Source organism: Chiloscyllium plagiosum, unplaced genomic scaffold (assembly GCF_037043375.1).
Source record: "Chiloscyllium plagiosum isolate Xiang-an unplaced genomic scaffold, Cpla_swu_hap1 HiC_scaffold_1, whole genome shotgun sequence".
Taxonomy (NCBI): domain Eukaryota; kingdom Metazoa; phylum Chordata; class Chondrichthyes; order Orectolobiformes; family Hemiscylliidae; genus Chiloscyllium; species Chiloscyllium plagiosum.
This window is the reverse complement of record NW_028270139.1, coordinates 10,415,960-10,434,509: the sequence shown is the minus strand read 5'-3', so window position 1 is coordinate 10,434,509 and position 18,550 is coordinate 10,415,960. Positions and strand designations below refer to the sequence as shown.

Sequence of the window (18,550 nt, the reverse complement as noted above, 5' to 3'; positions counted from 1 at the left end):
GAGACCCGGGTTCAATTCCCGTCTCAGGCAACTGTCTGTGTGGAGTTTACACTTTCTCCCCATGTCTGCGTGGGTTTGCTCCGGTTTCCTCCCACAATCCAAAAATGTGTAGGTTAGCTGAATTGGCCATGCCAAATTGCCCATAGTGTTAGGTGTAGGGGAATGGTTCTAGGTGGGTTGCTCTTTGGAGGGTCGGTGTGGACTTGTTGGGCCAAAGGGCCTGTTCCACACTGTATCTAATCTAAACAGGAGATGTCTGGTCTCAGTTTTGCACTGTTTGTGATTGACCACATTAGGTATATCTTTCATTGCTGTTAGATTTCATAGAATTGTGGAATCCCTACAATTTGTCCCATCAAGTCTCACTGACCCACCAAACAGCATCCCACCCAGACCCACCCTATCCATCTAACCCTGCATGTCCCATGGCCAGTCCACCTAATCTGCACATCTTTGGATTGTAGGAGGAAACCAGAGCACCTGGAGGAAAACCACACTCATATTGGAAAACGTGCAAACTCCACATAGACACTCGTTCGAGGATAGAATCAAACCCAGGTCCCTGGCGCTGTGAGGCAGCAGTGCTAATTACTGAGCCACCATCTGCCCCAAGATTAGTACCTTACATTGGTGACAGTGATAGTAAACTTCAAGAATTTGCATACACATTTGGGGTTAAATTTTTATCCGGTGCAGAGGTGTATTTTGATCTCCAAATAGCCACACTTTATCCCCACTCCATTTTCTGTAGGAGCATTCTGAAACATTTTGAAAGAAACGTGCTGGCACAGTGGTTAGCACTGCTGCCTCACAGCGCCAGAGACCCGGGTTCAATTCCCGCCTCAGGCGACTGACTGTGTGGAGTTTGCACGTTCTCCCCGTGTCTGCGTGGGTTTCCTCCGGGTGCTCCGGTTTCCTCCCACAGTCCAAAGATGTGCAGGTCAAGTAAATTGGCCATGCTAAATTGCCCCATAGTGTTAGGTTAGGGGTATGGGTGGGTTGCGCTTCGGCGGGTCGGTGTGGACTTGTTGGGCCGAAGGGCCTGTTTCCACACTGTAATGTAATCTAATCTAATCTAAACGTGAGGAGTGTTTTTACACTTTCAAATGTCACAATTGGGTTTTGCATTTCACATAAATGTGTTGCACACAATATTCCAAACGTGGCCTAACCAGTGTCCTGTACAGCTGCAAATGACCTCTCAAGTCCTATACTCGATGCTCTGTTCAATAAAGGAAAACATATCAAGCACCTCCTTCACTGTCCTAATCACCGGCGACTCCACTTTCAAGGAACTATGAGCCTGCACTCCAAGGTCTCTTCATTCAGCAACACTCCCCAGGACCTTACCATTAAGTGTATATGTCCTGCTCTGGTTTGCCTTTCCAAAATGCAGCACCTCGCATTTATATAAATTAAACTCCGTCTGCCACTCCTCAGCATATTGGCCCATCTGATCAAGATCTCTTTGTTCTCTGAGGTAACCTTCTTTGCTGTCCACTACACCTCCAATTTTGGTTAAAAATCACACAACGCCAAGTTATAGTGCAACAGGTTTATTTGGAGGCACTAGCTTTCGGAGCGCTGCTCCTTCATCAGGTAGTTGTCCAATTTTGGTGTCATCTACAAATTTACTAACTATACCTCCCATGTTCACATCCAAATTATTTACATAAATGATGAAAAGTAGTGGACCCAGCACCAATCCTTGTGGCACACGACTGGTCACAGGCCTCCAGTCTGAAAAACAACCCTCCACCACTACCCTCAGTCATCTACTTTCAAGCCAGTTCTGTATCCAAATGGCTAGTTCTCACTGTTTTCCATGTGACTTATCTTGCTAATCAGTCTACCATGAGGAATCTTGTCGAACACCTTACTGAAGTCCATATAGATCATGTCCACCGCTCTGCCTTCATCAATCCTCTTCGTTACTTTTCAAAAAACTCAATCAAGTTTGTGAGACATGATTTCCCATGCACAAAGCCAAGTTGACTATCCCTAATCAGTCCTTGCCTTTCCAAATCCATGTAAATTCAGTCCCTCACCGATGTCAGGCTCACCGGTCTGTAATTCCCTGGCTTTTCCTTACCACCTTTCTTAAATAGTGGCACCACGTTAACCAACCTCCAGTCTTCCATCACCTCACCTGTGACTATCGATAATACAAATATCTTGGCACAGACCCAACAATCACTTCCCTAGATTCTTACAGAGTTCTAGGATACACCTGATCAGGTCCTTGGGATTTATCCACTTTTATGTGTTTTAAGACATCCAGCACCTCCTCCTCTATAATATGGACATTTTTTAAGATGTCACCATCTTTTTTTCCCACATTCTGTATCTTCCATGTCCTTCTCCACAGTAAACACTGATGTAAAATACTCATTTAGTATCTCCTCTGTCTCCTGTGGTTCCACCCATAGGCTGCCTTCCTGATCTTTGAGGGGCCCTAATCACTCCCTAGTTACCCTTTTGTCCTTAATATATTTATAAAATCATTTTGGATTCTCCTTAACCCTATTTGCCAAAGTTATCTCATGCCCCATTTTTGCCTTCCTGATTTCCTTCTTAAGTATACTCCTGCTACCTTTATACTCTGCTTAGGATTCACTCGATCTCTGCTGTCCAAACCTGGCATATGCTTCTGTCTTTTTCTTAACCAAAACCTCAATTTTTCTCGTCATCCAGCGTTCACTGCACCCACCAGCCTTGCATTTCACCCTAAGAGACCTTGGAGTGCAGGTTAATAGTTCCTTAAAAGTGGAGTCGCAGGTAGATAGGATAGTGAAGAAGGCATCTGGTATGTTTTCCTTTATTGGACAGATAATTGAGTATAAAAGAGTTGGGAGGTCGTGTTGTGGCTGTACAGGACATTGGTTAGGCCACTTTGGAATATTGTGTGTAATTCTGGTCGCCTTCCTATCAGAAGGATGTTATGAAGCTTGAAAGTGTTCAGAAAAGATTTACAAGGATGTTGCCAGGGTTGGAGGATTTGAGCTATAGGGAAAGGCTGAATAGGCTGGAGCTGTTTTCCCTGGAGTGTCAGAGGCTGAGGGGTGACCTTATAGAGGTTTATAAAATTATGAGGGTCATGGATAGGATAAATAGACAAGGTCTTTTGCTTGGCTTGTGGGAGTCCAGAACTAGAGGGCATAGGTTAAGGGTGAGAGGGGAAAGATATAAAAGGAACCTAAGGGACAACTTTTTCATGCAGAGGGTATGGAATGAGCTGTCAGAGGAAGTGGTGGAGGCTGGTACAATTACAACATTTAAAAGTTATCTGGATGGGTATATGAATAGGAAGGGTTTGGAGGGATATGGGAGTAGATTAGGTTAGGATATCTAGTCAGCATGGACAAGTTGGATCAAAGGATCTGTTTCCGTGCTGTTGGTTTTTATGACTCTATGTCTCTCTGCGTTGTTAGTGTCACGATTGCCCAATGGGATCCATTCTTTAAGGGTAAGTTGATGCTTGTATGAACCAGCATTCAGTATTTGTTCTGTTGTATTATAATGCTTTTTCAATGGAGAGTGCACCATAAGGCAATGAAAAATGTTACAATGTGCCCTATCAAGCCGTTCCTTCATGTTTTCTGCTAAGTCTTAAATGGCTCTAGCTGATGTAAAATAATTAGTTTTGATACTTAAAAACATCTAACCATTTTCTCCTTCACATCAGTTGGAAGAGACTTTGCTTTGAAATTGAAGTGAGCACCTTCTGTTCTTTCCATTCAGGAGAGTATTATTGATGGGAAGGGCTTGGTCATTATCAGTTTCGAATGCTAATGCTTTTGTAGCACAAAATGTGTTCTTTCTGTTCATCTGAGAATGAATGACAGTTTCAAGCACCAGTATGAACAAAATTCATTCAGTGTGATTTCTGGTTGACACAGTTAATTAGCCCCACCCCTATCCACTCCTGAGGCTCCTTGCCTCACTCCTAAAACGTCAATTTTCCTGCTCCTCGGATGCTGCCTGACCTGCTGTGCTTATCCAACAGCACGCTAATCTCGACAGTTAATAGGATTACAAATAATGCAACTTCTGTTTAAGTAGCAGAATGCATGTTTTCTGTATCCTTTTATTAAATGGTGAGAGATTCATTGTTTCCCATAATTGTTTTTCCATTCAAATTACATGGAATCCAAGGATTGGGCAAGAGGCTATAGGGGAGACACAAGGTCGCTGGGGTGGAATAGATGATCTCAGGAGCCATGGGATGGCATTATGGATCGAGGGAAAGCAAATGGTGAGGGCTGAGGTTTAAGGTCTTTGGGGTCTTTAAACCCTGTGGCAAGCTGGGATACTCTATTGAGGAATCAAAGTGAGATGATGCTCTTTCGCCCACCTCCAAATCCACACTTATCCTACTCTCTAACATGGCCCACAAGTTGCACTGTGAACCTGACCACTGTGTGAATAAAAATGGCAGGTGCACAGTTTGTGTATTATGGAAATGTGCAGTTAGGTTTTTCTACATCCAGCAGTAGGTTTGCCTTTAGTTGCATGTTTTAATGTAGTTCTAGTGGTAAGTTATTCATAAAGTACTTCATAAAATACATGATTTAGAATTGGGTGGTTAATACATGTACAATTGTCTCAACCCAGATATTGATAAAAACTGTTTTCAAAGTAAAAATCATGAGGCAGAGAGGCGATGAGTCACATTTTTAATATACCTATTTCACTTTGTTTATATTCAGAAATTCAACTATTTATAGTCACAAAGATATATATACTCTCTGAGAGTAGTCTTTGGCTTCTTTACTTCACTCTGCCTGAAGAAGCATATGGTCAAAAGTCAAACAACACCAGGCTATAGTCCAACAGGTTTATTTGAAATTATAAGCTTTCGGAGCTCAAGTCTTTCCTCAGATGTGGTCTGATAGAGAGGTATAAGACACAATATTTATAAGCAAAATGTTAACAACTTCAAAACTAGCTTTCCTATTTGAATCCTTTAATCAGTTAGGAGGTAGACTGCTGATTAAAATGCAAAATCCAGCTTCCTTTCAAGTCTTTGTCACTAGATAATTAAAGGTTTTATCAAGGTGTTAGAGGTGATATCCCAGGATAGACCACGCACTTTAGATGTGAGGTCCCACTTCAAATCTGTCTGAAGTTTTAAGCTGAGGTCAGTTTTTTTTTGATAGAATGCAATAAATGAATGAAATAAATTCCTCCCAGTCTGTGTGTATGGGTGGGGGTGACAGAGAGTGTGTGTGTGTGCGTGCGCGCATGTGTGTGTATGCGTGCATGTGTGTGTGTGCGTGCGCGCATGTATGTGTGTGCGCGCATGTGTGTGAGTGAGAGAGTGTGTTTGCATGTGAGAGAGTGTGTGTGTGTTTGTGAGTGACAGAGTGTGTGAGAGAATGTGTGTGAGAGTGAGGGTATGTGGAAGAGTCTGTGTTTGTGTGAGTGTGTCTGAGTGTGCGTGTGAGAGAGAATGCATGCGTGTGAGAGAGAGTGTGTGTGTGCGCATGTGTGAGTGAGAGTGTATGGTGTGGTGGGGTTGCCTGTAGTGTGACATGAACCCAAGATCACAGTTGAGGCCGTCTTCACCGATACGGAACTTAGCTATCAACCTCTGCCCAGCGATTTTGCGTTGTTGCATATCTCAAAGTCTGTCTTGGAGGACACTCATGCGAAGGTCGGAGGTTGAATGTCCTGGACCGCCAAAGTGTTGCCCCACTAGGAGGAAACCCCACTGTGTGTTGATTATTGCGCGGTATCCATTCATCTGTTGTCGTAGTGTCAGCATAGTCTCGCCAATGTACCATGCCTTGGGTCATCCTTGCCTGCATTGTATAAGATAGACAACATTGGCCCAGTCACATGAGTACCTGCCATGTATATAGTGGGTGGCGTTCCCACGTGTGATGGTAGTATCCATGTCAATGGTCTGCCATGTCTTGATTTTATGGTCATGTTGACTGTACCCATGGGGGTACCCCTCACCTGTGATCTTGGATTCATGTCATGTTACAGGCAAATCCCACCACACTACATACTCCCACACACAGACTCACTACACGCACACGCGCACACACACACACAGACCCTCTCCCACACACAAACACTTATACTCACATATACACACACACGCACACATTCACACACAATCTGAAATGCATACACATGCACACTTGCACTCTCCCAAATATACACACACAAACACACTCTAGCACTGTCTCAAATGTGTACACACACCCTCTCAAATGCACATGCGTGCGCGTGTGCACACACTCAAACGTTCATGCACGCGCACGCACATACACATACACACGCTAAGGGGAATTATTTCATTCAAGATTCATTTCTGTCAAAAAGTAAAACCTGACCTCAGCTTAAAACATAGATTCAAAGCGGGACCTCACAGCTAAAGTTCATTGTCTATCCTGAGATATCATCTCTTGTACATGGATAAATCCTTCAGTTATCTAGGGACAAAGACTTGAAAGGAATCTGGATTTTGCATTTTAATCAGTAGTATATCTCTTAACTGATTAAAGGATTCAACAAGTGCAGCTAGTTTTAAAGTTGATAACGTTTTGCTTGTACGTACTATGTCTTAAACTTCTCTATCATACCACACCTGAGGAAGGAGCTGAGTTCCAAAAGTCTGCAACTTCAAATAAACCCATTGGACTATGACCTGGTATCGTTTGATTTTTGACCTTGTCCACCCCAGTCCAACTCCGGCACCTCCACGTCATGAAGAAGTATGTGCAGCTAAGCACAGGGATTGGAAAGTAGAAAATTAAGAAATAACATAAATTTAGGACTGCAGATCCTGATTAGCTATTATCAGAACACTGAAATGTCTACATCTACTTCTTGATTTCATACATAAACCCCATTTGGTCCTCATAATTGTTGTAAGAAAGAACCACAACTCCCCAAAATTTATTTAAGTATTTTTTTGTTCAACCAGTGCTAAGCCCTGACCTCTACAAGGGACAACACATCCATCTTAGGACAAGTCAAACAAAGACACACATGAGAATTCCTAGAAGCATGGCATTCCAACAGGAACTCTATCAACAAATACATTGACTTGGATCCTATTTACCACCCCCTGAGAAAAAGAACAGGAAATGACATAACCACAGGAAATGACATCATCAACCCAAGGAAACCTAAACATATAAATAGAAAGCAGGCCATACCACCAATGCTTCATCCAGAGGCTCACTGATGATGTTACCTTGTATGGTGACAAAATGTCTGAAATTGAACCCTCCAGCTCAGCGAGCAAACTTACATCCAGAACTAACCTCTAATTCAGAGCGGCAACTTTTCAAGGGTTTCCCACTTAAGTTTTATTTAACACGTATGCCTGAATTTTCTCTGTAAAAATGTTCTGATTTGGGTTCCAGATTGGGGGGAGGGGGGGTGGGGGCTGGCAGTAATTGGAATCAGGTCAGCAGCTCCATAAATACTGTGGTCAAGCCACAGAGGCTGCCAGGTGTGAAGTAAGCACTGTAAAAAGCCAGCTTTGGTGCTTGGGGCCTTGCAAGGAAATGAAGCAAAATCATTCCTCACCCCTCATACTCTCTCAACCAACACACCCTCCACATATCCAATCCATGCCTTCTCGTGACCCCTCCCATCGATCTGCATACGGTCCTTGATACAAAAGAAAACCGAAGAACAGAATACTATTTACAGAGGACCCTCAATTATCCAAGGGACAAGGGCGGGGAGTGTTTCATTCGGTTAATTGAATTCTGGATAATCGAATGCCGGACAACATAGTTTAGCCAAGCATCGGGACCTTACGATCTTGCCGGATAATTCGATATTCGGATAATCGAATGCTGAATAATCGAGGTTCCTCTGTAAATGGAGAAAATCTGCAGAAAGCTGCTCTGACAGTACTTGTGCAAGAAACACAGAAAGCAAGCCACACAGCTGCAACAGGTAATCGGGTAGGCGAATGGAATATAGGCCCCTATTTCAAGGGGTTTCGAGTATAAGAGTAGGGTAAGTCTTCCTGTAAGTGTTGAGAGCACACCTGGAGCACTGTAGCAATCTTGGTCCTCTTATTTAAGGAAATATTATTTCATTTGGAGGCAGGTCAGAGAATGTTCACGCGAGTGATCTCTGGAATGGAGGAATTGTCTCATAAGCAAAGGCTAAGCGATTTGGGATTATACTCACTGGAGTTTAGAAAAATGAAAGGTGATGTCATTGAAAAATACAGGCTTTTTAATGGGTTGGCAGGGTAAATACTGGTAGGATGTTTTCCCTTCATGTGAGAGTCAAGGGCCAAAGGGCACATTCTGAGTATATAGGTGCGCCAATTTAAGATTGTGATGAGGAGCAATTTCTTCATCTCAGAGGCTTGAGAGTTATACAAGATGAAAACAGATCCTTTGGTCCATCTCATCCATGCTGACCAGCTATCCTAACTGATCTAGTCCCATTTGTCAGCATTTGGCCCACATCCCTCTAAAACCCTTTCAATACACGTATTCATCCAGATGCTTTTTTAAATGTTGAAAATGTACCAGCCTCAACCACTTCCTCTGGCAGAAGTGAGTATTGTGGGTGCTGGAGATTAGAGTGGTGCTGGAAAACGTGAGGACTGCAGATGCTGGAGATCAGAGCTGAAAAATGTGGTCCTGGAAAAACACAGCAGGTCAGGCAGCATCAAAGGAGCAGGAGAATCGACGTTTCGGGCATAAGCCCTTCATCAGGAATGACACTTCCTCTGGCAGATTGTTCTCTACATGCGCCACCCACTGCATGAAAAAGTTGCCCCTTGGGTCCCTTTTAAATCTTTTCCCTCTCACCTTAAACCTGTCTAGTTTTGGATTTCCCCCTATCCTGAGAAAAAAGACCTCATCTATTCACACTGTCCATGCCCTTCATGATTTTATAAAGTCACCTGTCAGTTTCCGACGCTCCAGGGGAAAAAGCCCCAGCCTATCCAGCCTCTCCCTATGGCTTAAACCCGACAATCCTCGCAACATTTTTTCTGAACCCTTTCAAGTTTAACAACATCTTTCCTATGGCAAGGAGACCAGAGTTGAACGCAGTATTCTAAAGGTGGCCTAATCAAGGTCTGGTACAGTGCAACATGACATCCCATCTCCAATACTCAAGGGCTATGAGGCCAAAGTCCTTGTGAAATAGATCAATTCTTGATCAGTGGGGAAACACAGGAATGCAGATATGGGGAATGTTAGATCAACCAGCCATCATCCTTTTGAATGGAGGAACAGAACAAGGAACCAAATAGCTTACGCCTATTCCTCCTTCTTGTGATCTTGCTAACCAATGGCCCCACACACCCTCCATGCCAACCTATGCAACTGCACCCAGCCAATTGTCCTTTATAGCCATTACACCAACTTACTGTCATCTTATGTCCAACCATGCTCATCAGCCACCACTCTTATCCCTTACGTCCTCCATGACAATGCATCCATTATCCATAAGGACAGAGCTCAGGATCCATGCTGAGATGAAATACAGTAAAGTTCTAATTGTCTATTGATGAATTTATTATTTTGAAAGCAGAACTGATTTTTAAACCTCAATATATTTAAATTGCATCAACGATTTGATTTGTTAAAACAAAACAATTATTCGTTATCTTAGCCTCATGCCCAAGACCTGGAGTTTACACTTAAACCAGGCATCACCTGAGGTTGTGAAATCAGACATGCAGAACAATCCTATAATTATTGCACTCAGACTTGTGGCAACATAATAGAAAGGCTTATGGTAACAGGCAGGGTGAAATAGCAGGCAGATCTTTTCTTTAAAACTGCATATGTTTTTTTTATTTAAAGACCAAGAGATTAAAATGCCTTTATAGCTTGACAGTTCCAAGGAATTTAAATGCCATGACTGTTTGACAGTTGCGATGAATGTAGCAACTTCTGATGCCAATCGATTCTAATTTTAACAATTCCAGAGGGCACTCTTGACTTCCCAAGAGGGTAACTCCCCAAAAGGTTTCCTATCTCTGCAAAGGACTCCAGTGAGTTTAGACCTGCTCAAGAAAAGTGTGAGACCACAGATATGTTTTCGTCATCCCACTGTAGAAAACTGTGTCTATTTGAAGGCAGCAACACTTTAACACGTGCAGCTGCCTCACGAACCATAGAAATGAAATCTACAACTGCCCAACCTCTCCATAAGCAAAACAAAAAATCAGCTTTGGGGGCAGGGTTTCTGTAATCAGGATAGTTAAGCTGGAGACCCATTCTGAACTTAGAGAAAAAAAAATGCCATAATGTACTAACAGCAATATTATCCAGATCTTAGTTGCATAGAGTGAACAGAGACTAAACACTCAGCTACAGCTCTGGATCTCTTGATTATTAACTGCCAACATGGATTTGATTTTTAACCCTAATTTTGCATTCCTGCAAATCCCTGATAACCTATTATTCCTTTGGTAATCAAGAATCTATCTACCTGTGTCTTAAAACATTTAAATATTTTGCATTCTCTGCATTTTGAGGAAGAGAATTTCAACTTTTTGAACCCTCTGATGGAAAGGTTTTTCCTCAAAGGGTCATAGAGTCCGACAGCATGGAGACAGGCCCTTTGGCCCAGACTGGTCCATACTGACCAAAATGTCCATCCACGCTTACCCCATTTCCCTGCGCTTGGCCCAAATCCCTCTAAACCTTTTCTATCCATGTATTTGTCCAAATGCCTTTTAAATGTTGTTAGTGTACCCACCACAACCACTTCTGTTGGCAGCTCATTCCATATGTGTACCATCCTCTATGTAAAAAGGTTGCCCTTCAGGTTCCCTTTTATTCTTTCCTCTCTAACCTTAAACTGATGCCCTCTAGTCCTTGATTCCCCAACCTTGAGAAAAAGACTGACTGCATTCACCCTAACCATGCCTCTCACCATCTTATACACTTCTCTAAGGTTCCCCCCTCATTCTCCTATTGCTCTAAATAAAAAGCCCTAGCTTGTCCAACATCTCCCAATAACTCAGATCCTTGAGTCCTGACAATGTCCTTATAAATTTCCTCTGTATTCTTTCCAGTTTAATAACATCCTTCCCATAGCAAGGTGACCAAAACTGAACACAATATTCCAAGTGCAGCCTCACCAACATCCTGTACAACTGCAACATAGCTTCCCAACTTCTATACTCAATGCCCTGACTGATGACCAGTGTGTAAAAAGCCTTCTTCACTACCCTGTCTACCTGTGACTCTACTTTCAGAGAACCATGCACCTGAACTCCAAGATCCCTCTGTTCCACTACATTCCTTAAGGGCCTACCATTCACCAAGAAACTCCTACCTTGATTCGACTTTCCAAAATGCAAGACCTCACACTTATCTATGTTAAACTCCATTTGCCATTTCTCAGCCCAGTTCCCCAGCTGATCACAATCCTGCTGCAATTTCTGATAACCTTCCTCACTGTCCTTGAAACCACCTATTTTAGTGTCATCTGCAAACTTGCTAATCATGCCTTGTACATTCTCATCCAAATCATTGATATAGACCACAAACAGCACCAACCCCTGAGGCACTCCACTAGTCACAGGCCTCCAGTCCGACAATCATCCTTTCATTATTACCCTCCGCTTCCTACCATCAAGCTAATTGTGTATCCAATTTGCCAGCCCCCCCAGATTCCATGCGATCTAACCTTCCAGAGCAGCCTAACATGTGGAACCTTAACAAAGGCCTTACTGAAATCCAAAGAGACTACGTCTACTGCCCTGCTCTTGTCAACCTTCCTGATTACTTCATCAAAGAACTCTAACAAATCTGTGAGGTATGATCTCCCACGCACAAAGCCAAGCTGACTATTTCTAATCAAATCCTGTCTTTCCAAATGCATGTATATCTTATATTTCAGAATCTTCTCAAGTAACTTACCTACCATAGACATTTGGCTTACTGGTCTGTAGTTCCCACACTTTCCTTTGCAGCCCTTCTTGAATAAGGGCTCAACATTTGCTACCCCAGCCCCAGTCTTCCAGGACCTCACCCGTGGCTAACGATGGTGCAAAAATATCAGGTAGGGCCCCTGGAATTTCTTTTCTCGCCTCTTGCAGTGATCTTAGATGTATCTGGTCAGGACCAGGAGATTTGTCCATCCTCATACATACGAACACATCTAACATTTCCTGTGACATGGACTGTCCCCAAGATATCACCAGTAACTTCCCTAAGTTCCCAAGTCTTCATGTCCTTCTCCACAGTAAACACAGAGGAGAAATATTCATTGGGACCTCGCCAACTCCTGCAGCTCTACACATACATGTCCTTAAGGGGCCCTATTAGATTAGATTAGATTACTTTACAGTGTGGAAACAGGCCCTTCGGCCCAACAAGTCCACACCGACCCGCCGAAGCGCTATTCTCTCTCTAATTATTCTTTTTCCTTTAATATACTTAACCAACCTTTTGGATTCACCCTAATCTTCTCAGCCAATGCTATCTCATGCCTCCTTTCGCCCTCCTGATTTCATTCTTTAATAAACTCCTGTATCCCCTGTATACTTCCAGAGATTCCCTTAATCCCAGCTGCCTGTACCTGAGCCATACCTCCTTTTATCTCGTCATAGCCTTAATATCTCTTGTCATCCAGGGTTCCCTATTCCTGTCAAACTTGACTTTCACCCTCACAGGAACATACAGACCTTGAACTCTAGCTATCTGACATTTTAAGGCCTCCCACTTGCCTGAGGTCCATTTACCTGCAAACAAACTACTCCAACCAACCCCCGCAAGCTCCTGTCTAATTTCATCAAAATTCACCTTATCCCAGTTTTGTCTTAAATGGGCAATCATTTATTTTTAAACCAAATTGAGATTCTCTACAAGATGCAGCATACTTCCTACATCCACCGTGTTAACTGCCCTCAGACTCTTATATGTTTCCATAAAGTCACTTCTAACTCTTCTAAACTCCAGAGGATGCAGAACTAATAAGGCAATCAGTTCATTCCCAGTATTAGTCCAGTAAACCTTCTCTGAACTGCTTCTACCATTAACGTCCTTTTGTAAGTATAGTGAGTAATACTGTACAAAGTGCACTAAACGTACCTTCACCAATACACTGTGTAACTGAAGCAACCTTGCTACTCTCACATTGAATTACCCTTGTAATAAAGAATAACATTCGATTAGCTTTCCTCATTAGGTGATATAGCTGCATACTAAACTTATGCAGTTCATGCATTAGTATACCCAAATCTCTCCGCATCTCAAAGTTCCACAACATCTCATCATTTACATAATATGCTTCTTTTCTTTCTGCCAAAATGGACAATTTCACTCCATTCTGTATGATACCATTTGCCAAATCTTTGCCCAATCACTTAATTTGTCTATATCCTTCATATAGGCTCCTTTTGTTCTCTTCACAACCACTTTCCTATCTATCTTTGTGTCAAATTTAGCTACATCCAAATTATTTACATAAATACTGAAGAGTTGACGCTTCAGCACTGACCCCTGTAGCACATCATCTGTGACATCCTGCCAGCCTGAAAATGACCCATTTATTCCTACTCTCTTTTTCCTGTTAGTCAGGCAATCTTTTATCCATGCCCCAACATGTTATCCCCAACAATTGAGCTTTTATTTTCTGCAATAACCATTTGATGTGACACTTTATAAAATGCTTTCTGGAAACCTAAGTACAATACATCGACCGGTTCCTCTTTGTCAAAAGTTCAAGTTATTTCTTCAAAGAACTCCATTAAATTAGTTAAACACAATTTACCTTTGACAAAAGCATATTGGCTCTACATGATTAACTTATCCAAGTGCCCGATAAGAATATAAGATCTAGGAGCAGGAGTAGGCCATCTGGCCGGTTGAGCCTGCTCTGCCATTCAATAAGATCATGGCTAATCTTTTTGTGGACTCAGCTCCACTTACTCGCCTGCTCACCTTAATTCCTTTACTGTTCAAAAATCAATCTCACTTTGCCTTAAAATTATTCAATGAGGAAGCCTCAGCTACTTCACTGGGCAGGGAATTCCACAGATTCACAACCCTTTGGGTGAAGAAGTGTCTCCTCAAATCAGTCCTAAATTTTCCCTATTACTGATGTTAAGTTAATTAGCTTGTACTTTCCTGATATCTGCCTCATTCCCTTTTTGAATACAGGAGATACATTAGCTATTTTTGATTCTAAAGGAAACTTCCCCAAATTCAGTGAATTTTGGAAAATTAAAACCAACATTAGCTACTTCTTTTAAGACCCTAAGATGAAATCCATCAGGACCTGGGGACTTGACAACTCACAGCTTCAATGATTTATTCAGTACTGCTTCCATGGTAATTGTAATGTTCTTGACTTCCTCCCTCCTTTTAATTCCTGATATACAGGTATTTCCGGGATGCTTATGTCCTGTTTATTCAGTTTCCCTGTCATTTCTTTATCCTCCATTTCTAATTCCCCAGAATCATTTTCTATCGGACCAACACTAAGTTTGTTAATGTTTTTCTATAAGTACCTGAAAAACTTCTCTGATCTGTTTTTATATTTTTGCCTAACTTTCTATTGTACTCTAATTTTTTCTTTCCTTATTAACCTTTTAGTAATACTTTGCTGTTTTTCATATCCTGTCTAATTTTCTGATCTGCCAACTATCTTTGTGCAATTATGTGCCTTTTCTTTGAGCTTAATACTATCTTTGACTTGGTTAGTTAACCGCAGATTACAGGTCCCTTAGAATGTTTATTAAGTGTTGGAATGTATCTATTCTGCGCTTTATGTAATATTCCCTTAAATGGTTGGCACTGCATTTCTATTGTCCTGTCCCTAAACCTAAATTGCTAGTCCCCTTTCATGAGCTCTGCTTTCTTGCCCTTCAATTGCTCGTGTTTAAATTCAAATTTGTGGTTTTGGATCCATACTTTTCTCCCTTAAATTGTATGTCAACTTCAATCATATTGTGGTCAGTGCTACCCAGGGGGTATTTCCACTAGGAGGTCAGTATATGTCCTAAATCCTTGCTAAAAGTCAGGTCCAGTATAGCTCGCTCTTTGGTTGGTGCCACAGCATGCTAGTCTAGAAAAAAAAGTCCGAAGAACGTTCATTGATTTCTTCAACTTGACTACTTTTCCCTACCTGATTTTTCTGAACAGCATGCTCGTTAAAATCTGCCATGATTATCACTATACCCTTTTGACAAGCTCCCATTATTTCTTCCATGATACATGTCCTGTCCTACCATGTGGTTACCACTAGGGTGCCAGTATGCAGCTCCCACAAATGACCTCTTGTCTTTATTATTCCTCATCTCTTTCCAGACTGCTTCTATATCCTGGTTTCCTGAATTTAGGTTATCCCCCTCTATTGTGCTAATATTTTCTTCACCAAAACCACTCCAAAATTCTTGTCCTTCCTAAATGTCACATGCCTTTCAATATTTACATCGCAATCTAGATCATCTGACAGCACATGTCACTACTTATTAATCTCGACTTGCACTACTGCCGGTCGCTGAGGCCAAAGCATGGTCAAGGGATGGAGCTGACCTCCCTGAAGCAAACCAGTGTTATGGGGAAGAGGCAGCTTTCCATCTAGCTAGTGACCACTCCCCAATACATGCATAGCCACTGGCCATCCACAATGTTAGCTGGTAGCTTGAGCCTTGTGTCAAAAACATTTGAAAACTGTTCGGTGTATATTTCCAGTTCGCAGTCTTCTCTATCTCTATCTCTTTTCTCTTCTCTCTCTCTCACCCACATTGACAACTCCTGCCTCTGTCAGCAGGATTTTCAGTGATGGAAGGCCTCCTATTAGCCCTCTAGCATCATAAGCCCATTTGCCTTTCTCAATTATTCAGCAAACACTGATCATGGTCACCAATTGTCACTGGCACTTGGCTCCGACAGCCTCAGTATTGAATAAGTTGCAGTGAAGGCAAACATCACAATCATCAGGAAGCACATCGTCTCTAATCGTATGATGGAGGGATGGTCACCGATGAAACGTGTGAAGATAGTTGGTCTGAGGACACTGCTGTGAGAAACCATGCAGTAATTTTCAAGATCTAGACATGTTTTAGAAACTAAGAACTTAGTAGCTCATTCAGCTGTTTAAATCCCTTTACAGTGGACTTCTCATGCTTCCTTAACAGAACCTCTTTCTTACCCTGCATGTGTTGTTGGTACTCCCCTGGACCGTGACAGCTGGATCCTTCCCCTTTAACTCCAACCTCCTCTCCAAACCAAGAAAATATCCTTAACCCTGGCACTAAGCAGGCAACATAGCTTTTGGAATACATGCTGTCAGTTGCAGAGAATGGTACTCCCCATCTACGACTATAGCATTCCTTTTCGTTCCTCAACTTGAATGGTTCCATGAACCACAGTACTCTGGTCAGTTTGCTCATCCTCTCTGTAGTACCCAGTATTATCGATACAGGCTGCAAAGACCTTGTGCTTGTTAGATGTGTGTAATGGCTGAGGCTCCTCCAGTGCTTCTTGCTGAATCCCTATCCTTCTTCACATATAGTCACACACCCCTTTTTCTGACCATGGACTAAATCTGAAGTATCTAATACATGTGACTGCCTCCTAGAAAAAATATCCATGTGACTGATTCCATGCCTAATACTTGGCCGTGCCTAAAGTTTCCAGGATTCTACACAGGTATCCACTGCTAGTCACGTGCTCTGATCTAAAGCATCACCGGCATACCTTCTCTACTGTATGATATTTAATTATTTGGACTTTCAGGTTTTGAAATATTACCCAAACATTATTTATAGTTAAAGTTTATAACATTACTAATATGCTATAAATTTAGTTTAATATTATTATCTCCTTGGCTTTAGCTTAAACTATTGTCCTAGTTTAAAGTAAAAAAGATCAAGAAATTTCATCTACCTGCATACCCAATTAATACCTTTAAACCCCAACTCCTAGATTGTCTCTTATTTACTCTTTTAGACCACTCCTTCGTGAAATGACATAACTATTATTTCCCTCGGTGACTGAGTTCCCCAGTATTCTGTGGAATCTGACCTCCCTGTTAGTTCCTCTGTACATTTAAAAATCTCTATTTCTATTTTCTTCAATTTTACTCGAGCTGCTTAATGTCACTCTTTGTCAAATGCTATCTTGAAATCAAAGGTGTCTCATCTCTGGATTTCAACAGTTGTGCCCATCCTTGTTGAAGTAGACCAAGAGCTGAATTTCCCTGGCAGAACTCAAACTAACCATCATTTACGGGGTTATAAGTGGGTAAAATAACACCTGATAGCAATGTTGCTGACACCTTTCATCACTTCCTTGATTTTTGAGAGTAAACCAAAAGGGTGACAATTAACCAGACTGGATTTGTCTTGCTTACTGGGGAAAAGGCACCTCATGCAATTTGCTAAATTGTACGGTAAATGTTAGTGCTGCAGCTATATCAAAACAATTTGGTTACATGTAGTTTGTTCTGGAGCTAAGTTTCAACATTACAGTGAGAATATTGTCAGGGCACATAGACTTTGCGGTATTCCTTGTGTTCAACAATTCACATTGAGCGAATCAAGTTGTCTGAAGACTAACATCTATAACATGGGCACCTACAGAGGAGGCTGAGAGGCAACATTCAATCAGTTCCTTCCATCTCCAACTTTTTCACATTGCAACCAGTAACTACATTTCAGAAGTACTGCATTGACTGTGAAGTGCTTGGGAAGTCATAAAAGTACTATACAAATATTTATTTCCATTTATAGTACCTCCTTTAGGGATTTATGTGTGCACACTCATAAATGCATTGAAAATGATAAATGGACAGAATTAAGTTCAAAGGTTCGTTGGTCATGGGGCATCAAAAAGCATAGTCATACAGCAAGGAAACAGAACCTTCAGTCCAACGTGTCCATGTTAACCAGGGTTCCTATGATCTATTCCCATTTGCCTGTGTTTGGCCAATATCCCTGTAAATCTTTCCTATTCATATCCCCCATCCTTTTCAATGTTGTAATTGTACCCACCTCTACCACTTCCTCTGGCAGCTCATTCCATATACACACCACCCTCTGTGAAAAGGTTGCTGCTCAGGTTCCCTTTTAAATCTTTTCAGTCTCACTTTAGACTTACGCCTTCTAGTTTTGGACTCCCCTAGCCTAGGGAAAAGTCCCTTCCTGAGGATTTCAGAAGATGCGTGGGGATCTAGCGTCAGTTGAAATTGCCCTTTGCAATGGCAATAGAACCGGGGATAATTAAGCAGGAAGGGGGTTGGAGTGGGTTTGGATGGTGAGGAAGGGTGATTTCAGGACTGAGTGAAGAGGAACACTGACCCTAGGGAGAAAACAGTAAGTGGACCTCTGGAATATGCAGGCTGATTTATTGGCGTCTCTTGTTGTCTTGCCCACAGTAATGCTGCTAAAGTCCATGTAAATTGCTACATGAACTCTTTTATTTACAGTTTGATCTATACCCAACTTCTTCCAAACCCTGTTAGATTTGCTATGTCCATTGTACAAAGACACTGAAGATCCCTTTGTTCATCTGATTTCCCAATCTATCACCATTTCAATAATTCTTTGAAATTCAATTCTTCCTACTAAAGAGGACAACTT

The 18,550-nt window shown here is 41.9% G+C and overlaps 1 protein-coding gene across 6 annotated transcripts in view; it reads left to right on the top strand.

Moving 5' to 3' along the window:
- hhip (hedgehog interacting protein) overlaps positions 1–18,550 on the top strand; it is a 156,399-nt gene that overhangs the window by 96,079 nt on the left and 41,770 nt on the right. The gene's annotated exons all lie outside the window — the stretch shown is intronic.